We start from the raw sequence: 14120 nt of genomic DNA on the forward strand, positions 1-14120 counted from the left end.
TTAAAAATAAAAGTTCTTCATCAATGCGAAGAACATTTTCATAAAAAATTACGAACAGAATATCTCGATTCTACAATCTACTGTAAACAAGATAAGTATCGATAATGAATAAATCTTGACATTGAATTTTATTCAAAAAGTTTTATTCAAAAGTGATATCAAATAATCCGTAATGACATTTATTACTCCAATCATATCAGTCAACTACTACCTACCGCGTAATACGCGATCGATTTTCAAACGCACCCTCCCCGCCCCCCGCCCAAATAGAGTTTCCAGTGTAATTCTGTTATTCTTGAATTTTTGGCTTGTTTTTCATTTTTTAGCTCACTTTAAAATTTCTTCTGGCTTCAATTGTGCTACGATTTAAAGTTTTCCGTGTATACGTTTAGGACGTTACTGCGTGCGGAAATAGTACAGAAGGCCTCTAATTATACCGTCTACAATATTATTTATAGACTTTGAACCATATAGTACGTAAGTATGTAATTGTATATCTGTCGTGGTTCATTTTATCCTTCTCTGTTGCGTGAACCAGCGGCTAGGAGCGACACTAAATCAAGTGGGAATGAAACTCGTTGAAACAACGCTAGACATGGTAACGGATCCATGACTGTGCTTCTGTTATTATCAACGCCAGTAACGGTTAAACCTATTGCATGTGTGTAAGTTGGAAGTTACGTACATAACTTATGCACACCCGTTGTGTGTTTCGCGATCTCATATTTCTTTTAATTTGAATTTTATGAAACTTTTTGTTCGATAATTGATGTGCCATATTACATCCGTCACATTCAATGTTATATGGTGTAATTTCTTCAGTTGTGGTGTTATGTAAGTTACGAGGTCATTCCTGTGTTTGGACATGTGTTTGGAATGTAGTGTGTATCTTTCTCTTCGTATGTACATAGTGAGTAGAGACTGTCTGTCTTTCGCTAGAAGAATATTCTGCATATAGTTATTTACTGTTCTTGATATTTGATTTTGGAAATTTAATTTTCGCTTTACTTGTATCTTCGAGCGTAAGGTGAAATTTGTACAGACATATCTAGTAATTTGTTAATCGTACTGTTCGAAATTATTGTGTGTGTGAATATTTCGGTGAATATAAACTACGAAAACCTGTCCTTGATTTTTTATGGTAACAAAGCAGTTTTTTCAGAAGAAACAATATTCATAAATCAGTCCCTTCGCAAAAAGCTAATTCTACGAATCTTGTTAGAAGAAACCGGTTGACGAAACTACGTGTCCCTTCAGGAGAGGTCTAATTTATAGAGGTAGCTTGCAAGAAAAAACCAATCTCACAAAAAGCTTGAGCATTCTTAATTAATCCTCTTTAGAATTCAATTACATTTATGCCTTTTGTAAATATTAATTCTAAAATAACGATGCTAACATTTCTAACCTACAGAGTATCAACAAATAACATAACGCAATTCCCCATTTCAATTAAATATGAAAAATATACTAGAGTCGATCCAAGATCAAACCCGGTAAAACAAACGACAAATTTACCTGAAAAATCCACTGAATTCGTTTCAATACATCCGTTATTTAAATTGCAAAAATCAGTTGTGTTTCAACGTCAATTTTTAACACCGTCCATATATCGCAATTTTAGTATGCGACAAGACGACAATACAATTCATTTCAACACCATTGAAAAGTATGGCTGGCTTCGGACAACCGGTTTCCGGCGTGGCGCCACTATGCTTTGGAGAAACAAGGAAATACATATGTATGCACCTTGCTTTTTGTGAGACAGAAGAACTCTGTGTTTCTGTTCTACCAACGTCGCTGTTGCGACGATTTGCCGCAAACCTAAATGGAGTTCGATCAATGGCAACGCGAGCACGTAGTCCTCGATGTTCGCGATCGGAAAATCGAGTTTTCCAAACTATTTCTAGTTTCGCCGGTTCCACTGTCAATCAACGTTTCTTCCTTTGGTTCCGTTTCTCTTCGATTCTCTCCTTTTTTATTGGCAAACACGTGTCACCGAGTATAGTGTTCGTCTTCGCTAAGCAAGCTTCTATATCAGCGATACGCGAGCCGGTTTCCCCTTCATATTTGTACAAGACTTCGTGAACATCGGACGTTTTTCTCCTCTCTTTTCGAATAAGAAAATCCTATCGTTGTTTAACTAACAATTGCATTTCTTTAAATGGAAATGTGGTCGTGTCTCCTTTATATTTTCAATTAGCCAGGGAATTTAGGTTTATTGCCGTGGAAACTTGATCGGTCGTTTACGTAAGGATCTGCGACTTTGCTTCATCTTCGAGGAAAATTTCATCGAATACAATCGTTTCACTCAATGATTGGATCAGTCGAGAGGGAGATTCCGTGACTGCCTGTATAAATATTGATCATAGCGTCTCTTGAAGGGAAGCTGTACCAATCTTGTTGATTTAACTACTGATCCTACTTTATCCTCGAGAAAAATTACTTACTTTGATTGTTTGACCATTAATTTTAGCGTTTCTTCGAGGGAAACAGTGTTGATCGCTCGAGTCTGCTTCTTTCTCAAGGTAAATTGTATTTACTATTTACTCGATCAGCTATTTTATTTTCTTTTCCCGGAGAAACCTTGTTTCTCGCCTGTTTGACCATCCGCGCTATTTCTTCTTTGAGATAAACTGCAGCGATTATTCGTGTAATCAACAAATCTACTTTTTCTTTCTTTACGAAGGAAATCGTGTGTTTAACGAAATCTCGCTTGTTTAGTCATTGATTCCGCTAACTTTTCCAAATAAATCGTCAATCATTCGCTCGATTGCCAATTCTAATTTTGCTTCGAAGCAAACTGCGTTGATTATTCGTATAACCTTTTTAATAGAAACTGTTTTTCGCCTATTTTATCGCCAATTTCCTTTTCAAAATAACATGTATTAATTATTCGTTTAATCGCAGATTTTATTTTATTTTATTTCTATTTCTATTTCGTTTTATCATCGATTTTCCGCCGTCTTCAAAGAAACCCACGTGAATTACTTTAATTACTTTTCCAAACTAATTTTATTTCTTTACTTTTAAATTAAGAAGCAGCAACGAAAATGCTACAATAACGGAAAAATTCTTCGGTTATCTCCACAAAGAACACGAAGGTATCGAACTTAGTGTATTGAGACATTTTGTTCGTTGGAAGTTAGTCGACGACATTTGGAACGGAAAGATACATTTGACATGATTTAGTGTGACGTTGAGAGAGAAAAATGGTTTGATCGAGGGTGCCCTTAATTACTAATTTCATAACTTGCTGTTAATCGATCTGACAGTGATATTAGTGGATGTGGTTGGTAGTGCCTGATTAATCGTGATCGATATTTTGAACAAAGAGCAACGAGAAACGATCAGTTTGGAGTTTCACTTTGACGTCGTGATAATTATTATAGCGATAATTATTAGTTCTACCTAAGAATGTTACTAATAAATTAGGAAAAAGAAATTTTGATTGGATTCTTGATAATGAGTGAAAATTAATTTAAAAGATTGTATTTGGAATTTTGAGAATCGATCGAGTCCTCAGTTTCAGTGCAATGTAACGTTATCAGTCGCGTGAGTTTGGCTCATATGTGATTTATGTGCAAGCTAAATGTTTCCAACAAATTGTAGCATATTGATTTCTCAAAGTCCTGTATCAAATGTCTTGTAATTATAAGCAATTGTTTCGTTTGGACGATCAAGGGTAATATACTCTATTTTTGATTTTAAAAATGCCGCCATTTGTGTAGACGTACACACGCAAGTATTTATTATGTAGACACGATGGCTCGTAGACACGAACGTTTCTCGTTGTCGTATTTTCCAAACAGGTTAGTTATTTCGAGCACTCGACCACTTTCTCGCTCCTGACAATGACATTAGTCATTCTAATCGATGTCTCGAAATCGATGGTTCTTCTGTCAGCTGTTTCGTTTCCGTGTTTATTCCATATGATAATATTGTTTCACGTATTCGCTTAAATTTAATTGGCAAATGATTAATTTCCCTGAATCCATTTTCAAGTAAACATATCAGTTTAACCTTTTGCTCTATCTGATACGAAAATGAACAATTTGATATAAAAATTTTGCGAAAGATCGATATATTATTTTACTTTTAACTTGGAAATCGTTCTTTTAATTTTTCAATATCTAATTAACCACCTCAGTCCCTAAGACCGTCTGTTTTAACGAATGGTAAATAATCAAATAATTGCGTTGATACATCAGAAGTACCATCTTCTTATATCCCTGATATTAGTGTTAAAACAGGTTTGAAAAACCTTCAATTATTTCATTTATTCTTAGCCTTCGATGGCTTAAAATTTTCTCGGTTATTTTCCAATAGAGTTCAATATATTGATCGAAAACTTAGTTTAGTTAAGCACTGTAACCGGAAGTCACCCTTAAGTCGCCGGGTAAGAGGATTACGAGTAATAAACAAACAATATTAATCAGAAAATTATTCCATTCAATTTTTCTCCTGCATTTAATTAAATATGACAGAGTCAACAAACTTTCCTTCGGTTCTTCTATCTCATTTGCAAATCTATAATATCGATATCCAAACGATAACTCGAACACCATTAACCAGCACTCGAGGCTATTTCTTTCGTCGAAACTTTCCTCAGACATGCAGATATCACGTTGACATCGCCGCGTATACCGAATCAGCCCTTTTTAAAGATGATCTCGCGAGCGTGGTTCGTATGCAATTCAATTTGAACGAGTCGCGTGTCACGATTCACTTGACTCCCGGCACAGTAATTGGCCGGCACTCGAGCAAACACTTACACTTAATTTAACGTTTAACCGAATCGAAAACAAAGCAAACAGTTGCCGGACTTCGCTCGTTCTTTCAGTTCATTTCCGAACGTCTTTCGATCAGCATATCGGGTCTCCTCTTTCATCTCCGTTGCCTTTCAAAATCTAAAATCATAATTGAGACTTTGCTGCTCGAACTATGGAAGGGGAAAACGTGAATGACGGGTAAGATTGTTCCTGCGTTCTGTCAGAAAATAATTTCCTGTTTGTGGGAGAGGAAAGGAGCATTGTAATTGGAATCACAGAATGTGAAACATCAAAGGAACTGCCGAATGACATTTATTTCAAAGACTAGAAGACTGAAAACTTTGTTATACGACTTTTATACTGCTACGCCTGGAAATCAAGGATGGATTCTGTTTCAGCGAAATGAAGGACGAGAAGAGTAACTCTATATTGCCCACTGAAGCGACTCGATTGAGACCAAGATTGGAAAATTTCGATGATGTTCTGCCGTATGTCGGTGACTACGGGAGATATCAATGGCTGTTGTTATTGTCGTTACTACCTTATGGCGCGACGTACGCGTTTCTGTATTTCTCGCAATTTTTCATTACGATTATTCCCACGGAACACTGGTGCAGGATAGACGAATTAGTAAACTCGAATTTCACCGAAGAAGAGAGGTAAGTATGTATAATGAAGGAAAGAAAGAAAAGGAGATATACGTAGCGACGAAAGCTCCTTTAAACTTTGAACGATATTTTTGATTGTTCGTAGAAAGTGACTTTAAAATATTGTGAAAAATATGCGAGATATCGCGATTTCTGGAATTTCTCGAATTTTCGAACATTTCGAAAATTATTAGAAAATATTGTAGAAAAATTTCACGATAAGATACAAGATATTTTTGGATTACTCTGTCTGGACTTTGGTTCTTATTTTAATAATTAAAATGATCAATCATCTATCGTATGGGGTGTTTAGGATTAAGATAGCGATTCCAGTGACGAACGTTTATCCTTATTACGAACAATGTCAACGGAAGGACGTAAACTTCACAGAGCTGTTGAAGAGCGATAAGAGCCTGAGCTCATCGGGCTTCCAAACAAACAAAACGATAAAATGTACTCAATGAGAGTATAATTTTACGCAGATTCCATATCCTAGTATAGGAACTGAGGTGAAGTATTCACATCGTTGTCTGAATCGCATGCTTCGAAATTCTTACACTTCTGCTGCGTTCTTTGGGTCATTTCCGATCTACTCTAACCTTGTTATAGTAAATTTCTTAAGTTTAAAGAAAGTATAAGACGATAATTGTTAGTACGGATAATTCCTCGTTCCGATTTTACGCGAACGTTTTTTTTCAGAGCATAAAGAACTCTTTCATTCATCGAACTGCGAGCAGAATCGAGATATAAAAATTCGAAGACCGCAGCAGGATTAAAATTATATTCTGAAAAATATGAATCTGGTTTTTCGCTGACTAACTCTTAACCTTGGTGATTAGCTAGATTGGGTATGCGACCGAGAATACCTCGTATCAACGGCGCAGGCCATCTTCTTCTGCGGATCCATCATCGGTGGTTTCCTAGTCGGTTGGATCGCCGATCAGAAGGGTCGTATCCCAGCTTTAATGTTCTGCAATGGTATCGCCCTTTTTGCCTCCATTTTCACTGCCAGCGCAAATAGTTTTTGGTCATTCGCCGTCTGTAGGTTTCTCACTGGACTGGCGTTCGATAACTGTATCAACATTCCTCTGATTATCGGTAAGCCTTCTACGAAGTAGAAAGTGCGAGAGGTTCGACCGATAAGCCAATGTTTCAGTCACGCGAGAGATAACGTTAGTATGAAGTCAATGTTTCTATTACGTGAAAGATGATGTTGCGTGAGAAATTTTTGATGAATTGTTCCTCGAAGATAATTTTGACGTTGCTGTACTCGATTGAACTATACGGTTCGAGTTCTTGATTCAAGAGCTTTTGCCACCACCAGAGATGAATATATTGATTTTGTTATTGTTAAAGATCGTTTCATCGATTTTCATGTCGTCGAGGATAGTTATATCTTGATATTCTTAAATCGAGTTATACAAGGTGGTTGGTAACTGGTGGTACAAGCGGAAAGAAGTCGAAAATATAGAATACAAATTTTTTTTTAATTCTTCCATCGAGACAACGATCTACAGTGAGATCCGTTATAACGAGACGCGATAAAGTGCACGCGTATCGAGCGAAAATTCAAAGTCGATTTTCTCGAAAACAAAGCCTCGAACGAAAAATTTTTATTCTATATTTTCGACTTCTTTTTTCGCGTAGAATCACCCCCTTTCCGCTTGTACCACCAGTTACCAACCACTCCGTATATTCGTTCGAAATGAAAATTATCACAAAATTTTCAACACGTAATTCGTTTAAATACGTTAGAAGCAAAACACGTGCATTATGTAGCGCTTTTTGTTATACGGACCAGCTCAAACTCGGAACATTCACGTTTGCAGAGTAAACGGATTAATTTAAAATCGGAATTATATTTATAATCTTACAATTATCCTACAATTATGTTGATGGTATCGTTCATTCGGCTCGTCATCAATTGCTCCATATTAATAATAACCGGTTTCACTCGATAAATCTTCCATGTTCTATTACTGCAACATAAAGAATAATCGTCGTTAAGTATCTTGATATAATAATCAGTTATTCCGAGAGTCATCGACGATCAATTATCCCGCAGTACTCGAATATATGGCTGTTTCGAAACGAACGTTGGTCGTGAATATCGCCTTTGGCGTATACTTCGCAGTGGCCAGTACAATTTTACCATGGATAGCCTATTATATCGCGAACTGGAGATATTTTACTTACGTTACTGCCATACCGCTGTTATCTGTCGCTATCACACCGTGGATTCTTCCCGAGAGCGCCCGGTAAGTAAACTCCTAATCGTTCGATTATTCGAATTCTCAACTTGCGCTTTGAGATTTATGCAAATTTACTTATCGATCCATATCACTCGTATTTGCTCTGTTCAAGCTGGTACGTTTCCAACGGGATGATGGACAAGGTTGTTGAGAAACTACGGAGAACAGCTAGGATCAATCGCAGAAATCCAGACTCGCGTATTTGCAATATATTCGTCGTAAGTTCGATCAAATAGAATTCTAGAAAGCTTACGCGAAATCATACGGTACAGTGCTTGAATCTGTGCTGACAGATATATTTGATTCACGTCGAAAACACACAGACTCGCGAATGTATTTTAACATGCATAGACAGGTTTTAAAAATGAAACGCGATGAAAAATGAAATATGAAATGAAACTTGACTGTCGCGATTCCATTGTGGTATTATATCGATCTCGTACAAAATTTGAAGTAAATCTGGGAATTTATATAGAAATTATAAAATATTTACAATTTACAAGTACAATCGGGGATAAAAATAAGCTGCTATAGTTAATGGAAATAGATGTGAAGAAAGTATAATCAAATTAGTATCAGCCTCATATACTTGAGTTTTATTTATTATATTTCCTTCTAATAATATGCAGATAGTTCAGCAAATGATTGAAATGAATTTTTACATTTTCTCCACTAATCCACTTAGTTTTGTTCCCGACTGTATTTCGGATCAGAAAAGTATTTAATCAACCAACCACCCATTATATTAATAAATCTCGATATCAAAAGCCATGCCGACTAATTCCATAAAACAGAATGCAAAGTGCCACTGTTCGTGCTATCTATTAATGACGAATAAAATGAAAATAAAATTTCTTTTCAGTGTGTTATGAATTTTGAACTGTGTAAGGGCTAAAGGCACGACTCGTATTATATCTTTCGTTAATTATTCTCGAAATAAATTCTTGCAGAGTAACATGGAGGCACCGGACAAAATTCAAGAATCAGCGACGCTGCTCGATCTGTTCAAAACGCCACGGTTGGCGAGAAACACTATTCTTCTAGTTGCATTCTGGCAAGTATAAGATACGAGTTCATGTTGCGAGAAAACCTTCATAAATAACCGATACAATCTTGTAGGTGTTTCACCCTGATCTCGTTCGACGGTCACGTGTATTCATTAAAACTTATCCAGAGCTCGGTGTTCGTGTCGTTCTCGATCGCCTGTGCCACAGAACTTCCAGCTGGGTTATTACTCGCCCTGTTGCTCGACCGATGGGGTCGTAGACTCTGCGGATTTCTCACGATGGCAATGACCTGTGTACTCAGTATCGCTGAACTTATGCTGCATTCCAGTAAATATATCGATCTGTTTATTAAAGTAAAATTAAAACGATTATAATGACGTATTATTGAGAAAAATCTGAAATTAAGTTGATGATGAATGTAAAAGAATTTTGGCAACTTCGAAGGTATTAATCTTGGAAAATAATTATTTTGATGGAACTAGAATTTAGGAATTATTAGGAATTAATTTAGTGGCGAAATTGAAAGAGGTGTGCACATTTTAGAAGCAATAATTTTCTATATGTTGGTTTTCTAGAATTTGGAGATTTATAGAAGTTTAAAGTTTGTGTGAAATTTTAATTTGATTTTGATTAAGCTTCGATCGGACTATATTTTTAATTAAACTTACAATCAAGTATTGTGTACCCAGGATTAATTTTGTATTTTTTAATTTATTCCCCAGTGCTCGCGAAATTAGTAATGTCAATATTGTCGCGATTCTGTCTGAACATGGCAGCCAATGTTGGTCTTCAGTATGCAGCAGAACTTCTGCCCACGCCAGTCAGATCGCAGGGCGTATCTTTCATTCATATTTTCGGAATAGTTGCACACTCTTTGGCGCCATATATCACTGACTCGGTAAATAAATATTTATACTACTATTGTTGTTACAACATTTTTGAAACACCGCTAAGTACATCCACGTTCAACTTCTCTTTAATTTATTCCAAAAGATACAATAAGCGCTATTAGAAATTATGAAAAAGTTCTCATGTAAATTTTCTCATGAAAATGTAAAATAGTTTTTTTCTTATCTTAAAACAAGTTGTTTCCTGAAGAAGTTAAATATTATAAAAATCTGATCAAAATATTTCTCACTTTCTAGAAAGCCCGTTTTGGAAGTTGCAACCAACGCTTTTCTTTAACTGATCTTTAATCAAAAAATTGAAATTTAAAATAAAAAATGATGGAATAACTTAAGATATGAAACTATATTGGTTGAAACTTTCTAATGAAACTTTTTAAATGAGAAATACTTTGACCAGATTTTCATGGTATTTAACCTTTGCTCATATAAATTAATATTTGTTCATTAGGCTGCAATTTGGGAGGGATTTCCAATGCTCATTATCAGCACGGTGTCCTTTTTTGGCGCTGCACTGGTTTTGTTCCTGCCGGAAACTATCGGCCAGAATCTTCCTCAGACTATCAAGCAAGGCGAAGAATTCGGAAGGGACCAACATTTCTGGTCGTTGCCTTGCTACCATAAGACACACTTCAATGGACATCAACACTATCACTCCTGTGAACGATAATTATCTGATTTTTAATAATAATTCAATTAAAAAACACGAAGGAGGATTCGTGTTTTTTTAGAAGTAACAATATTACAAGCGGATCAGTCTGACGATTTTTGTACGAGAAAAAATCGGAACATATTATTTTTCTATTCTCCTACATTAATTTTTATTTTTATCGTTTACGTTTAAGAATTTGTAAGCCTTAATTCTAAAAAGAGCGAGCTTAGAAATCGTGTTCCTATATAATTTTTATTATTATCTTTTAAGAGCTTTTATAATTTTAATGCTAATTTTCACTTGCGTTACGCACGTTCGAATCGTTCAGCGGTTGGTGCTAATTTGATATTCAAAGATATTACGTAGAATAATATCGAAAATGTTACGTAAATTAATAATTACGTAATTTATTAATTACGTAATTTATTAATTACGTAAATAATAAATTAGGGAGATATAAATTTTTGATTCCTTTAATGTTTTTAACATTTTTCACTGGAATATATTGGACAAAATCTTATTTAAAAAAATAGTACGTTTAGATAATTTGTCTTTGTGAAAAGAAACAGTTTTATATCTTTTGAACGATTATCCACGTATTTTTAACGATTATTTATCTATTCGTTATATTTTTTTGTACGATTTTAAATAACGTACAATATTAATAAAATCCAAGCTTGAAGACTTTTTAAATTATTGTTATAATTTCTTCAGCACCAACTGCTGGACTTTTATTTATCTAAAACGAGTTGTGCGTACATTTAAAAAAAATAACTCTAATTGACTGTTTCTATGGTTTAGGAAGAAGAAAAAAAGAAAGGAAAGAATATTGTAAGCAAATCGTACCATCGTATGACGATCAGTGTTCGTCGTTGTGCCAATAACAACGCAATCAATCTGAAGAAACCTATTCATAGTATTCATAATCATCACTCACGTATACATACGCGTATACACTTACGTCCATAAGATTGATTCATCGAATAAAACTTCCATAAACCTTAATATAAGAAACAATTCTACTTTTTATTTGCACACACATCGACGAATCCCCCGAACAAAAATAAACTGCTAAATATCTCTATAATTAAATACATTAATGCTCGATGATCCTCGTTCATCATTATACGTCTAATCTAACTCCATCCTATAATTAGGAGTTCTACGATAACGATCACTTATGTTACAATGTATTAACCCTTAACAGCCGAACTTAATTATAATTAATTATAGAAAATGAAATGCTTCATTATACGGATATTTGAAGTAATATTCTGTATTATACAGGGTGTCTGGTAATTGATACTGTGATAACCAGTGGTTAGTTAATGTGGTTAATAACCAGTGGTACAGGATAATACTATGTGAAAGGATCTGTTGAAAATATAGAACGAGAGATTTTCGTACGACGTTCGAGAGAATGAAATTCTGAAGCTTTGTCAACTCGTGTTCACACGACATTCACGAAACATATTCAAAATTTATTTTCTCGAAAATACGAAGAATCATCAGTTACGAAACACTCTGTACTATATCACATTATTATATCACTATCGTATTGATAAGAAATGTCGATATTATAACTCCTTAAGACTCCCTTAATATTTATTTGCGATTCAGCTTAATATGTATTGGCCCTGTGTAGTTTCAAGATTAAAAATATAAAAGAATTCATTCCTGATTACGATATCGTACGTGATTTACAAAATCATCGACCGTCAAGGGTTAAATGAGAATTCTCTCGTCCAGAATTATTTTCCAGACGATCGAATTATATCCATTGTATCACGAGGATCGAACTAACTTGTAGCCTTGAACAATTATGTACAGTTGAATCTCTAGCGTAGGAATATTTCAAAGAATCTCAGGTTTTGAGGAACGATAGCTGATACTTGCAACGAACAATAGTATGTCTTTTTAATCGGTAACTGAAAGCAGGGGCTAGTCTCATAAGCACGCGAATGATTCTAACGATCGAATGATTCTAGTTGCTAGAATCATTGTTTGAAGGTGGTATAACGGAGATTGTGCGCTTAAGACGAACAGGTCGGAGGATCTAAAGGAACGAGATTGGAAATATTCGCGTCTCTTCACGAATCAGAATTTTACTATTTCTAATTGAACACGTGACGGAGTTTCGATCTGTTTCAAGTAACATTTAAACCTGAGTGTTACGCCGGGCGACTCTCTGCCTGGCCCAGGTCACACACCGCGGGCCAGACGGACACCAGATGTCCGCTCTTCCGCACGGCGTACCCTCAATAGCCTTAAGCATCCGTCATAAACCCGAGTCACTTGCCTGCTAAGGTCCTTCAAACAAACATCTGTTTCCGAGGAATTTCTCGAGACTATTGTCTACCACAGCTTAACTAAGGAAAGTTGGTTTTTCGCACGTACGCTGCAACTGTCCTCCCACTAACCACTTTCTCTCGAGGGCGGTTGAGACCCTTCGTTTAACCAATTAGAAACGAAGACTATTTCCCTCACTCTTCTAACTAAAATCGTCACCAACAGATCCGATGGTCCCGTGCGCTAGACACACCCACCCTTAGCTTTCCTCCGACACATCATCGTCTCCCAAGACGGTACTGATTTTACATCCTTCGAACGGTCAACATCCTTCGAGCGGGTAGACACACCCGCAGATCAGTCACTCATTCATCTGGTACATACGCACCAGTGTAACTGCCTTCGTTATAAGTTGTGGAATAAACGGTGAAATATAACTTACTATACTGTGTCATATTCATTCAACCACCTCTGTTATCTTAACCGAAACAGGGGAACGACTACTTCGCGGCGTCGATTCACCGAATCGTAGCGAGAATTTACGCCTCTCGCTGACGCGTTTTCCTCGCGACCGCGTCTCTCCGCGAACGGTCGTAACACTGAGCATTTTCAAAATTAACTCATTATCTATCAATTTTTCTTCTAAAATTTGTATATAATTCTATAAATTATTTACTTCTTTTTCCATTGGATTTAAACAGAACAATTTCGGAAGAATGTCGAACATTATGTTAATATCCTTTGTATTAAAAAAAATTCCTGCTTAAAAAGATCCTACAACTTTCATTTTATAATCTCAATTGGGTATGATGGTAGCTAATGAACGCTTAGCAATTAATTGTTTTAATGCATTCCATTTTATGTATGATCAGTAATTACGAATTCAAGGATACTTATTAGAAGTAATATTCTTATTATATCTAAATATATCAAATAGAGATATTTCTCGTATTAATACTGAAAGATCATAAAAAAGAAAATATCATAAAAGAATTTCAATCTTGATGTTTCATTAGAATAATATATATATATATATATATGTATGTATATATTTAAATTAAATAACAGAGATCTCAGAGTTTTCAAAGCATTCAACGTGTTGATGCATAAATGGATGATGAAAAAAAGCCACGTTGATCGAGCGAACGCAAAATATACTTCGGTTTAAAAGTCGATCGAAACTCTCATTTCAAGTGTCGGCGATTTATGAATCACCTATATTGATACAAAGGCGATTCGTAATAAAGGAGACAAGTTGAAAGCTTGACAATGCGCGAAGACAGCTCTCTTTTTGTGTTTCGAGTCTCGTGGCAATCCTTTGTTATTCACGGTATTTCATAGTTAAATCAATTCAACTAGAGTATTCCTTCAACGAGAAAAGAAGAAAAAGAGCAAGAAGAAAAAGATATAGATCTTTCTTTTCGATTTTTAAAGCGAAAGATGCATAAATACTATGGTATATTATTTCCTTATATATCGTTTCCTTTGATACGTATATCCAATACTGAATTTAATTGTACATTTACATAAGATACTCGAATCGTTTCTCATTTCCAACACTTTACCGACGTTATAGTACGCGAAATAATTACATCGCAA

At 35.4% G+C, this 14120-nt stretch overlaps 2 long non-coding RNA genes and 1 pseudogene across 2 annotated transcripts; 1 reads left to right on the top strand and 2 right to left on the bottom strand.

Annotated features, from left to right (window-relative positions):
• Window positions 1-311: 311 nt before the first annotated feature.
• On the top strand, window positions 312-11916 carry LOC126875726 (carcinine transporter-like; annotated as a pseudogene).
• LOC126875760 (uncharacterized) lies at window positions 7256-7756 on the bottom strand. Its single transcript, XR_007693651.1, has 2 exons — window positions 7613-7756; window positions 7256-7395 (listed from the first exon to the last, which is right to left on the bottom strand). It is a non-coding gene; the product is annotated as an uncharacterized LOC126875760 (long non-coding RNA).
• On the bottom strand, window positions 8238-9492 carry LOC126875756 (uncharacterized). The gene is made up of 2 exons (XR_007693645.1): window positions 9344-9492; window positions 8238-9016 (listed from the first exon to the last, which is right to left on the bottom strand). It is a non-coding gene; the product is annotated as an uncharacterized LOC126875756 (long non-coding RNA).
• Window positions 11917-14120: the final 2204 nt, after the last annotated feature.

This window comes from Bombus huntii, unplaced genomic scaffold, assembly GCF_024542735.1.
Source record: "Bombus huntii isolate Logan2020A unplaced genomic scaffold, iyBomHunt1.1 ctg00000057.1, whole genome shotgun sequence".
In the NCBI taxonomy this organism is placed as follows: Eukaryota; Metazoa; Arthropoda; class Insecta; order Hymenoptera; family Apidae; genus Bombus; species Bombus huntii.